Source organism: Chiloscyllium plagiosum, chromosome 13 (genome assembly GCF_004010195.1).
Source record: "Chiloscyllium plagiosum isolate BGI_BamShark_2017 chromosome 13, ASM401019v2, whole genome shotgun sequence".
In the NCBI taxonomy this organism is placed as follows: domain Eukaryota; kingdom Metazoa; phylum Chordata; class Chondrichthyes; order Orectolobiformes; family Hemiscylliidae; genus Chiloscyllium; species Chiloscyllium plagiosum.
The window spans coordinates 8,664,343-8,683,580 of record NC_057722.1 but is presented as its reverse complement, the minus strand read 5'-3'; the positions used below and the strand labels follow the sequence as shown (position 1 = coordinate 8,683,580).

General features: G+C 44.8%; 1 protein-coding gene across 4 annotated transcripts in view; it reads left to right on the top strand.

Annotated features, from left to right (window-relative positions):
- LOC122555734 (glypican-5-like) overlaps window positions 1–19,238 on the top strand; it is a 545,068-nt gene that overhangs the window by 285,906 nt on the left and 239,924 nt on the right. The window lies entirely within an intron of this gene.

Here is a 19,238-nt window from a genome sequence, read left to right as displayed (position 1 = left end):
CAACAATGTGGTTAACTGCCCTCAAATGGCCTAGAAGCAAAAAAAAAATCCAGGCCTGAGGTGGTGAAGGGGTGGAAAAACCTCACAGCGATATCCAAATGCTTAATTTCTGCTCTCAGTGGCCAAAGCTGTGCAATTGAGCATGAAGATAATTTCTGTTGATTAAATTTGTGCCAGAAACAATACTAGAAGAAATGAGGATCTAATTAGAGGTCTGTGATTGCTGTTCCCGGTCTGTCTTTGTTTGACAGTGCAAGTTCCTGAAGGCATGGCAAGGACTGGGGTGTTGCCAACTGTGTGGAAATATCCCTGGAGCTTTCCTCATGCATGATCTCCCATCTCCAATGCCAATTAAATAACCTTGAATTCCATCTTTGGCTGAATTTAAAATGAATAAATGAAAGTGTCCAGGATGAGAGAATGAATTTTCTCCTGGGTTGCTCACAGAAACTCATCATTTAAAAGACATTATTATCGTTGTAACAGGTCCCAGTGCACTATAAACCAAAGTGTGATACTGAGGTACATAAGGAGACATTAGGTCAAGTGACCAAAGCCTTGGTAAATGAGGTAGGTTTTCAGGATTGGTTTAATGGAGAAAATTGAAGTGATAAAGTTAGAAGGAGGATGCTTCACAGCAAAAAGTCCATACACGGTCAGTGATGGTGGACCAGTTCAAATCAACGAGGCATCTGATTAAACACAAACAAAAACAGAAATTGGTGGAGAAATGTAGCAGGCCTGGCTGCAGCTGTGGAGAGAGAAAAACAGAGTGAACGTTGCCAGTGACCCTACTTCAGGCCTTTGAATTCTGAAGGAAGATCACTGGACCTGAAATGTTAGCTCTGCTTTCTCTCCACAGATGCTGCCAAACCTGCTGAGTTTCTCCAGCACTTCCTGCTTCCCTTTCTGATTTCCAGAATCCACAGTTCTTTGGATTTTTTTCTGTAAGGCATCTGATTAATCTGTAATTCCTAGAGGGCCGCAGGAGATTTGGGAGAGTTGGCATGCCCTGGGAGATGAGCAACCGGTGAACTCAGCATTTTGAACTGTCCTTTCTTTTGCCTGTCTCCTGATTAGAAGTCTTTTCCCACGGACACAGTCTGTGAAAACCATGGTGCCGTGAAACAGCCCTTCGAGACTTGTGATAGATATTTGTCTTTGTTTCTCTGTTTGCGAAATGTTTTTGCTCTTCCCCCTGCCCTGGACATCTCAGTTGAAGTTGAGTGACATACCATGTGGGTGAGATGCTGTGCCCTGGTCTACAGGAGAATTCAGTAACTGGGCTGTTGCAGGCAGTACGTGTAATAACAGAGACATAACAATGTATCTGTTCCTTTATTAGCAGAGGCTGGACTGGCTCATATTATAGGGCTGTGCTTGAGTTCCTTTGTAAGCAAGTATTTTGGCCTGTGCTCCAAGACAGTATGTGACAGGCAGATGTTGTGTGTGTGTGTGTGTGCGTGCGCGTGCGTGCGCGCTTCAGAGCATGAGGGCTGGACTGAATTCTGTGTGACGCTTATGATACCAGACAGCTTCCTTTCCTTTAGTCAGTGTGGAAGCAGGCCATTCAGCCCATACCCACCTTCCGAAGAGCATCTCACACAGACCCGCCTCCCCCATTCGATCCCTGTAACCATGCATTTCCGTTGGCTAATCCAAATAATCTACATATCACTGGACACTATGGGGCAATTTAGCATGACCGATCTACCTAACCTGCTCATCTTTGGACTGCAGGAGAAAACTGGAGCACCTGGAGAATCCCACTCAGCCAAGGGATCTGCTTGTTGCTGGCTGGGTGGCACAGTGGTTAGCATTGCTGCCTCACAGCGCCAGAGACCTGGGTTCAATTCCCGCCTCAGGCGACTGACTGTGTGGAGTTTGCACATTCTCCCCGTGTCTGTGTGGGTTTCCTCCCCACAGTCCAAAGAAAATGTGCAGGTTAGGTGAATTGGCCATGCTAAATTGCCCGTAGTTTTAGGGGAATGGGTCTGGGTGGGTTGTGCTTTGGTGGGTACGGTGTGGACTTGGTAGGCCAAAGGGCCTGTTTCCACACTGTAAGTAATCTAATCTTATTGCCTGTCCCTAATCGTCCTAGAGAAGGTGGAGGTGGCCTTGAACTGTATGGTGTAGGCCCAGCCAGAGCGCTGTTAGAAGGCAGTTCCAGGATTTTAACCTAGCGAGAGTGAAAGAACAGCCATATAGTTCCAAGTCAGGATGGTGAGTAGCTTGGAGGGGAATTTGCTGCTGGTGGTATTCCCATGAATCTGCTGTCTGCGTCCTTTCAGGCGATGGTCGTGGGTTGGAAGATGACAGGAAAGATTACCCATGAGGCCTACACTTTTGATGACCTTACTGCTGGAATGTGCACTATCTTGCAGCACTCCTCGCGGAGTGGCCCCCCTCTCAAGCACATAACTTTTCGAAATCCATTGTGCTTTCTATGTCCAAATGTAAACTAACTCCAACCTGTTGATCCATTTCCTGCTGTTTGTGGGGCGTTGGGGTGATGGTAAGAGGCTGTGTAAATGCAACTTATTAGAAAAGAAGCGGAAAAATTAAGAAAAACCGAAAGAAAGCTTCTTTTCTCCCTGACCTGGCATAAAATATGTCATGTGGATGGTAAAATACATAGGATGTGGATTTTCCTCACATTTGATGACTGGTAGTGACTGGATTGAAACTGTGCATCAGGATTTCCAATCATTCACACTGCTCCTGAACCACTTGAGTTAACCAAGGTCACTTGACCTATTGTGTCATAGTCAGACCAGCATTGCTTAATCAAAAACAAATGATTTCCTTCTGTAAACAGTGTTTCATTCCAAACAATCCAATCCCTGAATTACCTCAGACCAGTTTTCATTGTGCATTAACCCTTTCTGGGCTGGTTTGTGGCTACAAGCTCAACCAGTGGGCAGGTTATGAATGCCTTTGTCCACCTTTATGATGGGGTACAGTTGTACCATGTACAGTGCCTACCATATATAGAGGGGAACTATTGCTAATTAATTGTTCCAATATAATGACAGCCCATAAGCTCACTCTTTGACAAAAAAATCAGAAAACAAGTTTTGTCTCACATGTGATTCCACAGCCTTGGTGTAATTGATAGCGGGAAAAATAGCTTCCAATTCTTCAATCCCCACAGCAGCAATTGCTGAAAGCTAAACCTAAAAGTTCTTGGTCTGTGGGAGCTTGACCACACCCATTCAGGCTGCTTCTATTGTTCCAACCTTTTAAAAAAAACCCAAGGCTTCACAAGTTGTTTACCTTCTGATAGACTGCGCGTTACCTGTTCTCCAATCTCTCTAAAAGAAACCAGAACAAAACATACCTCTTAAAGCAACAGCATTGTCACAGTGGTACTGTGCTGTTATCTACCTAAAGTGGTATATATGACTTGGACTAAACATTGCTCGACCGAGACTGTGGAAGCAAGATGTCCATGTTGTCCTGTCTCCCTAACATGTTACTCACTGATGACCCTGGCTGTACCATTCATTTGGCCCTAATATTGTATACTGGAAGCTGCAGCTTGTATTATGAACATTCCTGATCTTTCCATAATTAGAGTTGGACAAGGAAAATATCATCCTGTAATATGAGGCAAGAATTCTGTAACTGAGATACAGCAATGACATCAGGTCTGGGATTGGGCCGTGAGGAGAACTCATTGAGGTGCCGTGGCATTGTGAACATGTGGAAAGGGTAGGGGAGTGTCAAGGGTTTCCAAGTGCCAAGCGAAATTGAAAGGATGGGAGGAATGGTTGTGCAAAGAGAGATTTTGCATGAGAGGGAGGTGAAGATTTCTTCTTTGAAGAGGCAGGGTTTTCTGAAGTAAACCAAATAATGATTTCTCAGAAGTAGAGAATCTGAGTGATTGCGTGGATAATGTTTGAACAGCACTTCAGCGAAGACCACTGAAGTGATTCTTTGAAAGAGGAAGTGTTGTGTAATTCAGCAGAGGACAGAATGTAGGCAAGGAATTCTGTGGTAGAGAGAAAGAGAGTGCTCAGTGGTTCTGTGACGGAGTAATTATTCTGTGGTGGAGAGAGAATGTGTGGTGATTCTGTGATTCTGTGATGGAGAGAGAGTGTGTGGTGATTCTGTGATGGAGAGAGAGTGTGTGGTGATTCTGTGATGGAGAGAGAGTGTGTGGTGTGATTCGGTGATTCTGTGATGTAGAGAGTATTCAGTGATTCTGTGATGAGAAAGTGTGTGTCGTGGTTCTGTTATGGAGAGAGAGTGTGTGTGGTGATTCTGTGATGGAGAGAGAGTATTTAGTGATTCTGTGGTGGAGAGAGAGTGTCTAGTGACACTGTGATGGAGAGAGTGAGAGCTCAGTGATTCTGTGATGGAGAGAGAGCATAGTGACCCTATGTTGGGGAGAGAGGACTGTAATCCTGTGTTGTGGAATGTGTTGAGATTCTCTGATTCTATGTCTGAGATCATGTGTAGGACAGACGAGTGCAGGACAGATTCCTGCCCGCACGGACATTAATGAGCCAGATGGTTTTTACAATAACTGAAGAGAGTGGTTATGGCTACCATCACTAAGATTAGCTTTATCTTGCAGATTTATTTGAATTAAAATCCCATGAGCTGGCTTTAAGGGATTTGATTTAATTTATTATTGTCACATGTACCTGAGCACAGTGAAAAGTTTGTTTTGTCTGCATTACAGGCAGACCATATCATACAAGGACATGTAGATCACAGGGTGATTGAACAGAATGAGGCATACAAAATTTTGGCTGCATTGAAGGTGCACAAATGCAAGATCAACATTAGATTTGAAATTTGGGAGGTCCATTCAGCAGCCAACAATAGCGGGGAAAAAGCTGTTCTTGAACATGTTGGTACTCGTATTTAAGCTTCTGTATCTTCTGCCTGATGGAAGAGGTTGGAAAAGATTATAACTGGGGTGGGAGGCATCTTTGATGTTGGCTGCTTTTCCATGGCGATGAGAAGTGTACCAGGAGTCAATGGATGGGATGGTGGTTGTGTGGTGGTCCGGGCTGTGCACACAACTTCCTGTACTTCTTGCAGTCCTGGCCAGATCATTTGCTGTACCAAGCTGTGATGCATCTGAATAGTATGCTTTCTATGGTGCACCTGTAAAAGTTGGTGAGGGAGCTTATGGACATGCAAAATATTCTTAAAATCCTGAGGAAGAAGAGGCATTGTTGTGCCTTCTTGACCGTCACATCTACATGAGTGGTCCAGGACAGATTGTTGGTGATTGTCACTCCCAGGATCTTGACGGTCTCGACTCTGTCTACCTCAGCTCCATTAATGTAGATAAGGGCATGTCCTCCTCCTTGCTCCCTAAAGTCAATGATCAGCTCTTTAGTTTTGCTGACATTGAGGGAGAGATTGTTATCTTTTGACCATGCCACCAAGCTCTCTATCGCTTTCCTGTTTACTGTCTTGTCATTGTTTGATATCTGGCCTGTAACGGTGGTGTCATCAGTGAACTTGGAGATGGCAATCAAATGAAATTTGGCTACACAGTCATGAGTGTACAGGGAGTACAGTAGGGGGCTGAGTACGCACCCTTGCAGGACACCAGTGCTGAGGATTATCATGGAGGAGGTGCTGTTATCTATCCTGATGATTGTGGTCTGTGGGACAGGAAGCTGAGGATCCAGCTGCAAAGGGCAGAGAAGAGAGCTAGGTCTTAGAGTTTGGCTATGAGTTTGATTGGGATTATAGTGTTGAAGGCGATAAGTAGAAGCCTGATGTGGGTATCCTTACTACCCAGATGTACCAGGGATGATTGTAGGGCCAGGGAGATGGCATCTGCTGTGGACCTCTTGCGCCAGTGGGCACATTGCAAGGGAAAGAGGCAGGCTGGGATGCTGGAGTTGATGTGAGCCATGACTAACCTCTCGAAGCACTTTGTAATTGTGGAGGCCAGAGCCGCCGGGTTTCAACCCGTATTCCCAGTGCATTAACCTTGGCTTGTAGATTATTAATCCAGTATTTTATGGACTATGCTGCCATTACCCCATACATCTCTCTCGTTTCAGTTCTTTTCCCAACCTTTAATACCTTTACTGCTTACATGAGCACTCCCTCTTTTCTCACCTCAATTTCCTCTGCATGGATAATTCCACACTGTCAGACTTGTGCAGAAAGACCTGATGACGTGATGGGCATGCTTGCTAGAGGCTGAGAATTATTCTCTACCTAATTGTCAAATTCCTGGCAACATCTCAGTCAGACCATGCCCCAGTCTCTTAGTTTCTACCGAATGCTGTCTGGGCCCGCTGTGCATTTCCAACTCTTGGTGTTTCTGATTCAGCGAGAAGCAGCATTGAAAGCAGAGAGTTACTTTGTGAGGAAAACATCCCAGAAGATTGCTTGTGGCTTGGGGAAAGGAATTCCTGAACGAGCCTGTTTCAGGGAGTAGGAAAGTAACCAAGAAGGGTCCGGCTATTTCAAGAAGAGCAGCAGCACCTCATTAATCGTTTGGTCTCTTTGAGACTTTTCATTGTAAATGCTTTCTGCATTTTTATCAACACATGAATTGATTAGAGAACCACACACATCTGGAATAGATTGTGGGCAGAGGCAGACTCATGACAACTTGATGTGGGAAATGCAACAATAGATTGGAGGGATCAGAAAGATACTGTTGATGTTTAGTTTGTCCTGGAGATGGTCTCCCGGGATCTGACATTGAGGCGTGCTTCAATTTGCCAAGTGTTGCCCATTGTTTGCCAATCCAGAATTTTTTTAATTGATGAAAATTCATTTAATTTGGGTGCAAGGTTCTATTCTCGAGCTCCCCAGCTCCCAGTCTGTTATCTCTCAGGATTTTGTTTTATACAGAGTCGCACAGCACCGAAGGAGACTATTTGGCCCATCAAAGTGTGCGCTGGGTCCTTGAAATTCAAAAGAAAAAGAAGGAGGCGCATTTTTGTCACACGATTCACAACACTGGTTGTCTTTACAGCCAATGCAGTACATTTGCAATGCAGTTAGCAGTGCAGTGAGGGAGATGTGGCAGCCAATTTGTGCACAGCAAGGGCCCACAAGCACCACTGCGATAACTGCCAGATATATTTTTAAAAATGTCGATTAATGGATACATATTGGCAAGGATACCTATGCAGTTCTTCTTCAAAACAGTGTCATGGGATCTTGCACATTCATTGAGAGGGTAGATGGTGTTGTCTCATTTGGAAGTTGGCACCTCCAACAGTGCAGCAGTCCCTCAGTACTGCACTGGAATGGAATCTCTGATTTTTGTCCTCAAGCCTTGGAGTGGCACTTCAACCAGAAACCTTATTTAGTGCTCTTTTCCCCATTGCCAAATCTGTGTGAACCCAAAGCCAATTACCGTTGAATCTGCTTCCATCAGCTTTTCGGGCAGGGCATCCCTGATTATGACAACTCACTGTGCAAACGGACAATTCTCCTCAACTCTCCTTGGGTTCATTTACTAACTGCCTGAAGTTTATGTCCTCCAGTTACTGTCCATCAGTTGAAATAGGTTCCACTTATTCACCTTCATCAAAACCTCTATGCTTCCTACTGGCCTTAATAAATCCCTGCTTAAATTCTCTGCGCAAGGTAAAGCAATCCCAGCTTCTGAAGCTGCTCCATAGAACTGACGTTTGTGTTTTCATGCTAGTTAAACCTATCTGACTCCCAATACAAGGCCCAGCCATGTTTTGAAAATCCGTTGAGGTCTAACCAGTGATTTGAAAAAGTTTAGAGTAACTTATTTGTGTTTGTATTCGATGGAGGTATTTGGAGGAGGTGATGGGGTCTTGTTGCCACTCAGGCATTTAACTGGACAGTGATGGGTCCTCCCCAAAGTCAATGGGGCCGACCATCTTGCCTGCTGATCAGAAGACAACAGCACTATCGATTGGCGGCAATGCCAGGGAGGTAGTGACTACTGTTAACACCACACCCGCTCAAGGCCTAGGTCCCATTGCCAGATTTCAGGGCATCGGTGATGGGAGTGGGTGTCTCAGGAGGGAGTCATAGGACAGGGGCTCACCAGCAAGGCAAGGGGGATGTCTCTTCATGATGCCCACCTCCTTTTCCCTTTCCTGAGGCTGCGTACCCTTGAATTTCCATCCATGGAGTTAATACCCAGCAACGTTGATGAGAGACCATTAAGTGGGCATTAACTTTCATGCTTCAGGGCTTCAAATGGTAGTGGATTGCGAAGGGAATCCATGGATGCCCAGCTGTTACTATCTTCATGTTAAATGCGCCCCACCTCGGCCACGAAGGCCATCATGGGGAAGGCTATTAAATGTGCAACCTTTCATATCGTCGAGGATCGCATGTGCTTTCTTCTTTTAGCAACTTTACCAATGTATCTCTCTGTTTATGCACCCCTTTTTGATTTGTACCGATCCATTTATATGAATTTATTCTTCCTTCCAAGGTACATCACTTTACTCATTTCTGCATTAAATTTTATCACCGACAGGGTCGCACAGTTCGCCAGCTCCTCCAGGGCTGCGTTTCTGAGGGTTGACTACCTTTGTGTTTTGTACCAGCTCTCTTCACAATTAGGCTCTGCCAGCACATTTAGCAAAAGGCCGTGTTCTTAATCGTGCCTGCTGGGGGCATCCACTCTATACCCCTCTCCCATCGGAGGCAGTGTTGTCTCTCCAGCCACACTCAGGTGCGTGTGTTGCTCCCAACCGAAACAGGAGCTCTGCTCTGAGCCAATCCACAGGCTGACGGCCTTCAAATCCTCTTATCGCTGCTGTGGCTCTTAACCTGGTTTGTGTCCCCGGTTAAACTGTTGGAAACAAAGCCTTTGGCAAATGCTCCCCTTTATTGAACATTGTCTTCTAAGTCTACGAAGGGACAAGCATATCGTGAGGCTCCACAAGGAATCACTAGTTTGGAAACACTCGTCATGTGATCTCACTTCACTGCCTTCCTGCTTGCATGTTTATCACAAACCCTTCACTCAGTACTCAAGGCCTCCCAGATACGTGGAGCTTCTGATCTTTCAGCTTCCGCGGAAGTGTCCCCAGGTCGATGCACTGGAAACTGACAAGACAAATACAGAGGGAGGAAAGCGCAGAAGGGTAGGTGGGTAATGAGGTGGAGGCAGGAATGGTTAAACGGTGAAAGGCATGGCAGTGGAAGGCTCAAAGGAGGCTGTGTTGAGAGCATTCCAGCGTGTTCCAGTTTTGTTTAAATTCAGATTTCCAGCATCTCTGGCATTTTGCCATTCACTTCTGAACTGATCAGTGGGAAAAGGGTAAACAGAGGAAGTTGGAGCGGCCTCCTCATCTGAGAAGAGATGTTCTAGCTTTGGAGGGAGTGCAACAAGGGTTTACCAGACTGATTCCTGGGATGGTGGGACTGACATGTGGTTTGGACTATATTCGCTGAAGTTGAGACGAATGGAAAGCAGGGTGTGGTTTCACGGGGATCTATAAAATTCTAAGAAGAATAAATAAAGTAAACGCAAGAAGGATGTTCCTATGACCAGGAAATCTTAAAACCAGTCTAAGGATATGGGATAGGCCATTGAGGACTAAAGCGAGGAAAGTTATTTTCATTCAGACAGTGGTGAGCCTGTGAAATTGTCTGGCGCAGAAAGCATTTGAGACTAAAACATTGAATTTTTCAAGGAGTTAGATGTAATGCTTAGGGCCAGAGGGTTAAAAGGGTTTGTGGAGAAGGTGGAGACAGGGGACTGAGTTGGGCGATCAGCCATGACCATATTGAGAGGTGGAGCAGACCTGTAGGGCCAAATGATCTACTCCTGCTCCTATTTTCTCTGTTCATAGATCATTCAGATTCCTACTCGAATTGCTAAGCTCTCAGGCTGTAATCCTTGTATTGTAGAAGCAAGGAACCTTGGGAAATTGGCCACCTTGGCCGATAAAGCGTCGTCCACGCTTCAGTCTTAGAAAGCACTCGGAAAATGGACTGGAAATCAACTGGGAGCAGTTTGACTCTTGTATCTCAGCTCCACCTCAGGTGGTATGCTTACTTACTCACTGAGAAATGGCTTAGCAGTTCTACAAATGGAAGTCTGCAGTGATCGCAGGTGAAAAGTCTCATTAAGGGGTCAACTGGTATCATGTAGTGAGACACAGAAGAGTTATCATCACGTGAGATTGTATCCATTGGAACCGTGGCCTTGCTCAGTTTTGTTAATGTAGACACACACACACAAGTCCCAGCTGTTTTCCTGTTGCATTACTCATGGGCAAACTGGAGCCTAGTTGTGATGATCAGCTGCAAACATTGGATCTGTGTTAAGGACCTGACCTGTGTCTTCAAAGTCATAACTCAAATACTCCGTGTATGAACTTAGGTCCCGGAGGTGAAAGGTTAGCACCTAACCCACAATGAGGGCTTCACTGAGTTCTAAACAATCAGTGAAGGAGCTCTAACATGTGGCATTTGCGATGAATGATCCATCATAACCTCTTCTAAGAGGTCGTCAGATAAGGAGCAGCTTAATTGAAAAGAAAGGAAGGGCTTGCATTGCTACAGGGTCTTTTGTGACCTCCCAGGGCTGCCCCCAGCCAATGAGGATCTTCTTTTGATGTGCAGTCTTTGCTGCATTCTGGAAACGCAACGGGTGATTTGTGCGCAGCAAGCTCCCACAAACATCACTGCGATGATCCCTTTCTCAGTGACTTGGCTCAAAAGGTTTAAATTTCTTGTGGGAAAAAAAAACCACACTGAAGTTTTCATATAAACCACAACCGGGTTCTGCAAGTATTGGAAAAGGTCACTTACCCTCGAGTCTCTCCAGACAGTTCCAGCTTTCCTTTCACCATTGGTTTTAATTATATTTTACAAATTGCCTGCTTTAGCGTTCTAACCAGAGTGTTGCTCTGCTCAGCAAACATTCTGCCCTCATCAGGTAAACTACATCGGGTTCAGTCCTTCGAGAAAGGAGAAATGCATCGGAGAATTACTGGTTTCTTTAACCTTGTGATGGTGTTGGATTCTCGGTGCTGTGGAATGCCCAGCCTAGCTTCAGACTGTCAGTGCAGTGAAAGGTCAGGGCTAGCCTGTGGAAGCACAGGCCGCGTGCTGACGGATTGGTATTGCTGACAGCCAGAGGTCATGATGAGTCTCTACCCCACAACCCAGCTCCGATATGCAGACAAAGTTATATCTTGGGTTTGACACTCCGATCCGGCTGATTTTGTGCGGAATTGTTTCGGAGACGCTAAGTGAGCAAATTTACTGATCCTGATTGTCATCCACTGAGGAAATTCACAGTGAGGACAGCTTCAAGCTTGATTTCGATGCTTGCCCAGGTTGAATAGCCCTTGTTGTTTTGGCTTCTGAATGAACAGTGGCCTCAGGTGGAAAGCCATCAATCAATAGCATTAAAGGATGACACGGTGGCTCAGTGGTTAGCACTGCTGTCTCACATCACCAGAGACCTGGGTTCGATTCCAGCTTTGGGCAATTATCCGTGTGATGTTTGCACGTTCTCCCTGAGTTTGTGAGACTTTCCTTTGGATGCTCCAATTTCCTCCCACAATCCAGAGATGTGCAGGTAAGGTTGGATTAGCTGTGGGTAGGCGGATGGGATTCTCTTTGGAGGATCAGTGTGGACTTGATGGGCGGAATGGCCTGCTTCTACATTGTAGGGATTCTATTTCATTGGTTGGCCATTTGGTTTCGAACCATCTCAGATTTATTGAGATGGCTGATCAGTCCAGTTATCCTTTTAGACTAAAGCATGCAATTCATGCAGATAACAATATGCTCCCCCCTCCAATCAATGTACTGCAATGTGTACCTTACCATCAGGACTAAACAACCCACTCCCTTCACACTTTGTTTGATTGCAGATCTGCATTAACATCCTCTGCCCCTGAATTATAACTACCCTTGACCGTCAAAGTGTTCAGAAATGAGCCCATCGAAATTTGTAGCCCAGTGCTTCTCCATTTCTGAGTTGTCTTAACCTGCACAATGTCAGGCATGTTTACAAATTCTTTGGGCCAATACGAGGGGTAAACAGACCCCCCCCCCTTGCCTTGATGCTATGGTCAGGAGGCCAAGGAAATTCAGCATGCCCAGCGGAAAGATGTTGTGAAACTTGAAAGGGTTCAGAAAAGATTTACAAGGATGTTGCCAGGGTTGGAGGATTTGAGCTATAGGGAAAGGCTGAACAGGCTGGGGCTGTTTTCCCTGGAGCGTTGGAGGCTGAGGGGTGACCTTATAGAGGTTTACAAAATTATGAGGGGCATGGATAGGGTAAATAGGCAAAGTCTTTTCCCTGATGTCAGGAAGTCTAGAACTAGAGGGCATAGGTTTAGGGTGAGAGGGGAAAGATATAAACGAGACCTACGGGGCAGCATTTTCACGCAGAGGATGGTATGTGTATGGAATGAGCTGCCAGAGGAAGTGTTGGAGGCTGGTACAATTGCAACATTTAAAAGGCATTTGGATGGGTATATGAATAGGAAGGGGTTGGAGGGATATGGGCTGGGTGCTGGCAGGTGGATCTAGATTGGGTTGGGATATCTGGTTGGCATGGACGGGTTGGACCGAAGGGTCTGTTTCCATGCTGTACATCTTAATGACTCTACGACTCTAAAAACTCTTACCAAGTTTTGTATATGCACCATAGAAAGCATTCTATCCGGATGCTTCACAGTTTGGTGTGTCAACTGCTCTGATCGTGAGAAACTACAGACAGTTGTGAACACAACCCAGACCACTATGCAAGCCCACCTCCCATCTATTGATTCCATCTATACTTCTCGCTGCCCTGGGAAAGTCAGCATAATCAAAGACTGCTCCCACCCCAGTTATAATCTCTTCCAACCTCTTCCATCGAGCAGAAGATAGAAAAGCTTAAACACATGGACTAACAGATTCAAGAACAGCTTCTTCCCCGTTGTTGTTAGACTTCTGAGCAGACCTCTCAAATTTTAAATGTAATGTTGATCTCACTCTTTGTGCAATCTCTCTGCAATGCTTACATTGTACGGCTCTGTTCTATTACCCATATGCACATTAGACCCAATGTCATTAATCTTATCTATGTCCCTCATGATTTTGTAAACCTCAATAAGATTACCCCTCAACCTCCGACTTTCCAGCAAAAAATGTCCCAGTCTTTCCAGTCTATTTTTATGTCTCAACCCCTGCATATAGGGCAACATCCTGGTAAATCTTTTCTGAACCCTCTCCAAATTAACAATATCCTTCCTATAGCAGGGCAATGAGAACAGCCCATGTTACTCCACAAGAGGCCTCACCAATGCCCTTTACAATCTCAACATGACTTCCCAACTCCTATACTCAAAGGGCTGAGCACTAAAGACATGTGTGCTAAAACATCTTCTTAACCACCCTGTCTACCTGTGACACAAATTTCCCGAACAATAGCTGACCTTGGTTTTGTGCTGTCGATTAGTTGTGTGTGGTGATGTTGGATAGTTATTGCTGGAGGATTAAGGGCAAGTGAGTTGACAGAAGAGTGAGATAATGGGAGTAGCTGGAGATGAGGGGCAAAGATGTTTGAACTTGCTGCTTTGATTCAATCATCCAGTGTTGCTTGCTCCTCTTTCCTTTGTAAATCTGACCTGATTTGACCCGTTGCTGATTCCACTATTGCAGCCTGACTAAGGGATGATAGATAGATTACTTACAGTGTGGAAACAGGCCCTTCGGCCCAACAAGTCCACACCGACCCTCCGAAGAGTAACCCACCCAGACCCATTCCCCTACATTCACCCCTTCACTTAATACTACGGGCAATTTAGCTTGGCTAATTCACCTAACCTGCACATTTATGGACTGTGGTAGGAAACCGGGGCACCCGGAGGAAACCCACACAGACACGGGGAGAATGTGCAAACTCCACATAGACAGTTGCCTGAGGCAGGAATCGAACCCGGGTCTCTGGCACTGTGAGGCAGCAGTGCTAACTGCTGTGCCACTGTGCCACCCACTGATGAAGTAACACAGAAATATTAGACAATGACCATCTCCAACCCCTGCTCCTTGTGCAACTACCACACAGAACTTACCAACCAATTAGCACTCTCCTCTCTCACAGGAAGAAGATTATTTGTTTTACTTCAGTAAATTCTTCCTAATTGTCCTGATGAGCGCACGATTAGTAACTTCAACAAAATATGTAATTGTTCAGTAATACTCAAGTTGGATACTGCCAAACAACTGAATGCACACCAAATGATAAACTATCATATTTGGCAAAAGGTATGGGGCTTTATTTCATTTTAGAGGTTGGGAGTCTCGTGTAACAATGTAGATCCGAACAGGTCAATTAGCATCGCAAGAAGAAAGAAAGGTGAATGAGATTGCCATTTGTAACTCTGTTCTGGGTCCCACTTCTCTGTATAGAAATAGTATGGCCCCCTCAAGTATTGTGCTGGCTCGCACACATGAGCATGCTTCTCAGCAGGACAGTGTTCATGTGTACGAACATTCTCTGATCTCTCACCCTCACCAAGACAACACAAAGGCCACTTCTGGTTCTGTCCCTTGCGCGGGGAGAGACCGCTGAGCATGAGGGACTTTCTCAGCATTGAAGACCTGCCACATGTGGACTCTGTTACTCTGGCAGCCAAAACAGTGAAATAAAAATCTGATGTGAGCACACTGTTTGTGTTAATCCACTGCAGCCAATCTGCTTCTCATATTCAGAGATCACTTTACCAAATCCTTGTTTGGCCCGCTTCCAGACCTGGCTTAAAGCAAAACATTTGTTGTCGTCTCTTTGACATGATTCATGTTCCTTTCCAATACTGACTGCAGGTCGCCTGGATACAGAGCTCCTGCTGGATAAATCTGGTCCATCACTTTTTAATGCAATTTAGCAAATAGCTCCCAGCACCCTTTTCGTAGTGAACACAGCCCACTGCACATTGGGAGTGGCAGAGAAGTGTTGAAATAGACACGTCTGACGTGGGGTCACCTCATGATCTGCTTTATCAATTTTGCCCAGGGGTTACAGAGACCACTCCTAGTTCAGTCCCTTGGCATGGTGAGAAGGGCTCTGACAAAGGGTCACTGGACTCCTGTTTGTGTTAGCTCTGTTTTTCTTTCTCTACAGATGCTGGCAGAGCTGGCGAGTTTCTCTCGCACTTTACGTTTCTGGTTCAGATTTCCAGCATCCGCAGTTCTTTATCTTAATTAAATATCCATGTTTCACACTATTGTGCGGGGTCAGGTGACAAGACTGCAAAGGCACAGAGCAGCATGGGAATATTATCAGACCCAGTACTTCATCTGTCATCAGTGGGAATGAACACCCCAGATTTCAGATCTGTACTCCCTAATTCTGGACTCTCCCACCAGAGCAAATAGGTTGTTCCTTGTCAACTCTATTAAATCCTTTAATTGCCTTAACTAGCTGAATTCAATAAGCTTTTAATCCTCTATACTCCAGCATTACTGCCTCCAATCATCGTCCAGTAACCCCTGTTTTTAAGTGTATGCATGTGAACATGAGGAATACAGGCTGAGCTTACACAATTTGCCCTACTAATCTAACACCTTTAGCTCTTCAAAAAATGAAGATGCTTGAAATCAGAAACAAAAGCAGAAATTTCTGGAAAAACTCAGCAGGGCTGGCAGCATCTGTGGAGCGAAAGCAGAGCTAATGTTTCGTGTCCAGTGACCCTTCTTCGGTTCTGAAGTTATTCCAGCAATTTCCAATTTTAGCTCTGCTGTCATTCTCAGGGATCTTTGTTGCAGCCTCTCCCAGGTCTGTGCATCCTTTCTGATTAGTAGTGCCCAGAGCTCAGCACATTACTCCAGATCTGGTCGACGTAGAGCCTTAAAGAACTGTGACATAACTTGCAACGCTTGTCTGGCAGTCCCCTAGCTTTCAGTAATTTGTGTACGCAGACACTGAAATCATTAAGCTCTTCTCCAGCAATTAGAAAACACTGTGATCTCTCAAGACCATAGTGGGTGATCTCACGCTTCCTGCATTAAATTCCATTATACCCTTTCTGCTCGGTATCTTAATCGATCAGTACCCCTTTGAAGATTTTTCACATGTTCATTTTGCATGCTACTACAATCTTTCTGCCACAATTTTCACGATCTCTAACTCCTCCATTCTCCACTGTCCGACCCCCTGACAATCCAGTTTCCAATTGTCCCACTACCCACTTTTCGACCCCCCAGACAGTCCAGACTCTGACCGTCCCGCCCTTCAATCTCCGACTACCATGCTTCCCAATCGCTGACTCCCCTACCCCTCCATTCTCTGGTTCTCCCACTCCCTATTTTCGAACCTCCACCCCCCCTGCTCAAATAGTTCAATCTCTGACTGCCCCTCTCCTTGACTCCCCCAATGCTACCGTTCTCTAATTTTCCCACTTTTGTTTAATTGATAGGCTAAAGGACATTAGTGAACCAAATGGGTTTTCCCAACAATTGACAATCGTTTCATGGTCATCATCAGCCCCTCAATGCTAAATTCTTTATTGAATTCAAATTTTACCATCTGCCATGATGGGCTTTGAACCTGTATCTCAAGAACTATAGATAAGTGTCTGGGATAAAAGTCTAGTGATAATACCGAGAGGCCATTGCTTTACTTCCCAATCTTTGACTGTCCCACTCCCTGATTTCCCACTCGCCCATGTCACAGCATATCTGAAGTGCTTTGGAGCTGTAGGAACCATTTATCCCAGCATGCCAGCATTGGCTCTATTTCCTAGTGCTGATCTCTTGCCTTTTTGCCATATTCATGCAGTCCAATTCAATCCAAATAATCATCATCGTCCCTCTTGAATACCTCAATTAAACCTGTGTCCTTTATGTTACACATGATCTTGTCTAAGTAGAGCCTTAAACATAAGTTACATAAATTCCATCTTCCACAATCCACTAGTTTTTTTTTGTGATTTGTTACATGTACAAGTACATCCACTTCTGGATCCCCGACTCCCTCATACCTGCTCTCTGATTATCCTACTTCCTGATTCTTGACCCCATCTCCACCTCTCCACCCCCGTCTCGATCTCCAACCATCTCCCCATCTCGATCTCTACCTCCCCACCCCATCTCGATCTCCACCTCCCCACCACCGACTCGATCTCTAACCATTCCCCCATCCCAATCTCTTCCACTTCCTGATCCCCAACTCACCCATTGCCCTCTGTGAGTTTTCCATTCTTCAATCTCCAAATTGCCAATTTCTCTGACCTGTGACTTGCTTAATCTGAGATCCCTACTCTAGATCCACCCTCCTAACCAATTCCCTACTCACGTCACAAGTTTAGTTCTACAGTCTTTTACCTTCTCACTGACAGTCTCTCATGCGGAATCATGTTGAAAGCCTTCTGAAAGTGCACGTGAACAACATCCAAAGACATTGAATTTGATATTGAGGATCCATGCAAGTCGGAGGAACAGCTTTTTATCTTCTGCTTGGGGATCCTGCAACCTTCGAGGCTCGATATGGAGTTTAATAATTTTAGAGCCTGGATAACTCTGTATTGATTACCCATCCCCATACCCATGTCCTGTCGGGGCATCTGTTGCTTTCAGCTCTACCCACCTACTTTCAACTACTGATAGGCCCCATTACCACATTGTTAGCTTTTGCTCTTCCCTGAATTGCTATCAACTATCCCTTTGTCTGCCTAACTTTCTTCATCTGTTTCTCTCTGGGCTCCACCTCCACCTATCCACTCACTCCTTTTCCCCTGCCTCCAACCTGCTTCATCTGCTTTAATACCATCTTCTCCTAGATACGGTCATTCCTGAAGAAAGGTCACAGAACTTGAAATATTAATTTTGTCTTCCTCTCTCCACAAATACTGCCAGACCTGCTGAGTTTCTCCCGCAATTTCTGTTTTTGTTTCACATTCCCAGCATCAACAATTTTAACTTATCATAGAGTCATGAGACCATAAGACATAGCAGCAGAAATTAGGACACTTGGCCCGTCAAAACTGTTCTGCCATTCAATCGTGGCTGATAGGTTTTTTAACTCCATTATCCTGCTTTCTCCCTGTAACCTTTGATCCAATTGGCAATCATAGAGTCATACAGCACAGAAACAGACTCAGTCCAACCAGTTCATGCCAAACACAATCCCAAACCAAACTAGTCCCACCTGCCTGCACTTGTCCCAAATTCCTCCAAACCTTTCCTTTTCATGTACTTATCCAAATGTCTTTTAAATATTGTAACTGTACCCACACCTACCACTTCCTCGGGAGGTTTATCCCACATGCGAACAATCCACTGTATAAACATTTTGCCCCCACATGCCCTCTTTAAACCTCTTTCCTCCCAACTTAAAAATGAGCCCCTGCTCTTGACATTCTCCATTCTAGGGAAAAGGCACCCACCATTAACCCTATCTACGCCCCTCATAAATTTCTATAATGTCACCTCTCCACTTCCTACACTCCAGTAACAAAAGTCCTAGCTTATCCAGCCTTCCTTTATAACTCAAATCTTCCATACCTGGCAACATCCTAGTAAATCTCTTCTGAACCCTTTCCAGTTTAATAATATCCTTCCTTTAACTGTGCAACCAGAAATGGACGCAGCACTCCAGAAGAAGCCTCACCTTGTCCTGTACAACTTCACCATGACTTCCCAACGCCTATACTCAAAGGACTGAGCAATGAAGGCAAGGGTCTTAACCACTCTGTCTATATGTGATGCAAACTTCAAAAAATTATATACCTGAACGCCTCAGTCCCTCTGTTCTACAACACTCTCCAAAGCCCTGCCATTAGTTGTATAAGTCCTTCCCCTGTTTGTTGTACCAAAATGCAACATCTTCCCTACTTCTCGAGAAAATTCAAACACATTTTCGAAGACATAACTTATATTTAATAAATTTGTGCTGACTTTGATCAATTCACAGTCCTCTGAGTGCTCAGTCAATCTACCCCAGCTAACAGATTCTAAAACCTATGCCAAAAAGATTTTAGAGTATTCATGGGTTTTTATCTCCCACCCTGCTTAACTGATGGAGTGATGATAGCAATGTTCCAATCCAAGGGGACAGTTCCTGATTCAGGAAAGCTTTGCATGATAATTCTAAAATGATCAACAATCTGCTCACCTACTTTTAGTAGACACTACCTTCAATCTTATTATTTTCTCTATTACTATCTTTTATATTGACATCAAATCCAATAAACTCCTGAGAGTTACTTTTGACTTAGCTTGTGCTTCCATATTATTTCCTTCCTGTACTGTGAACATAATTTGAAATAATTTTTATCAGTTCTCACCATTTGCCT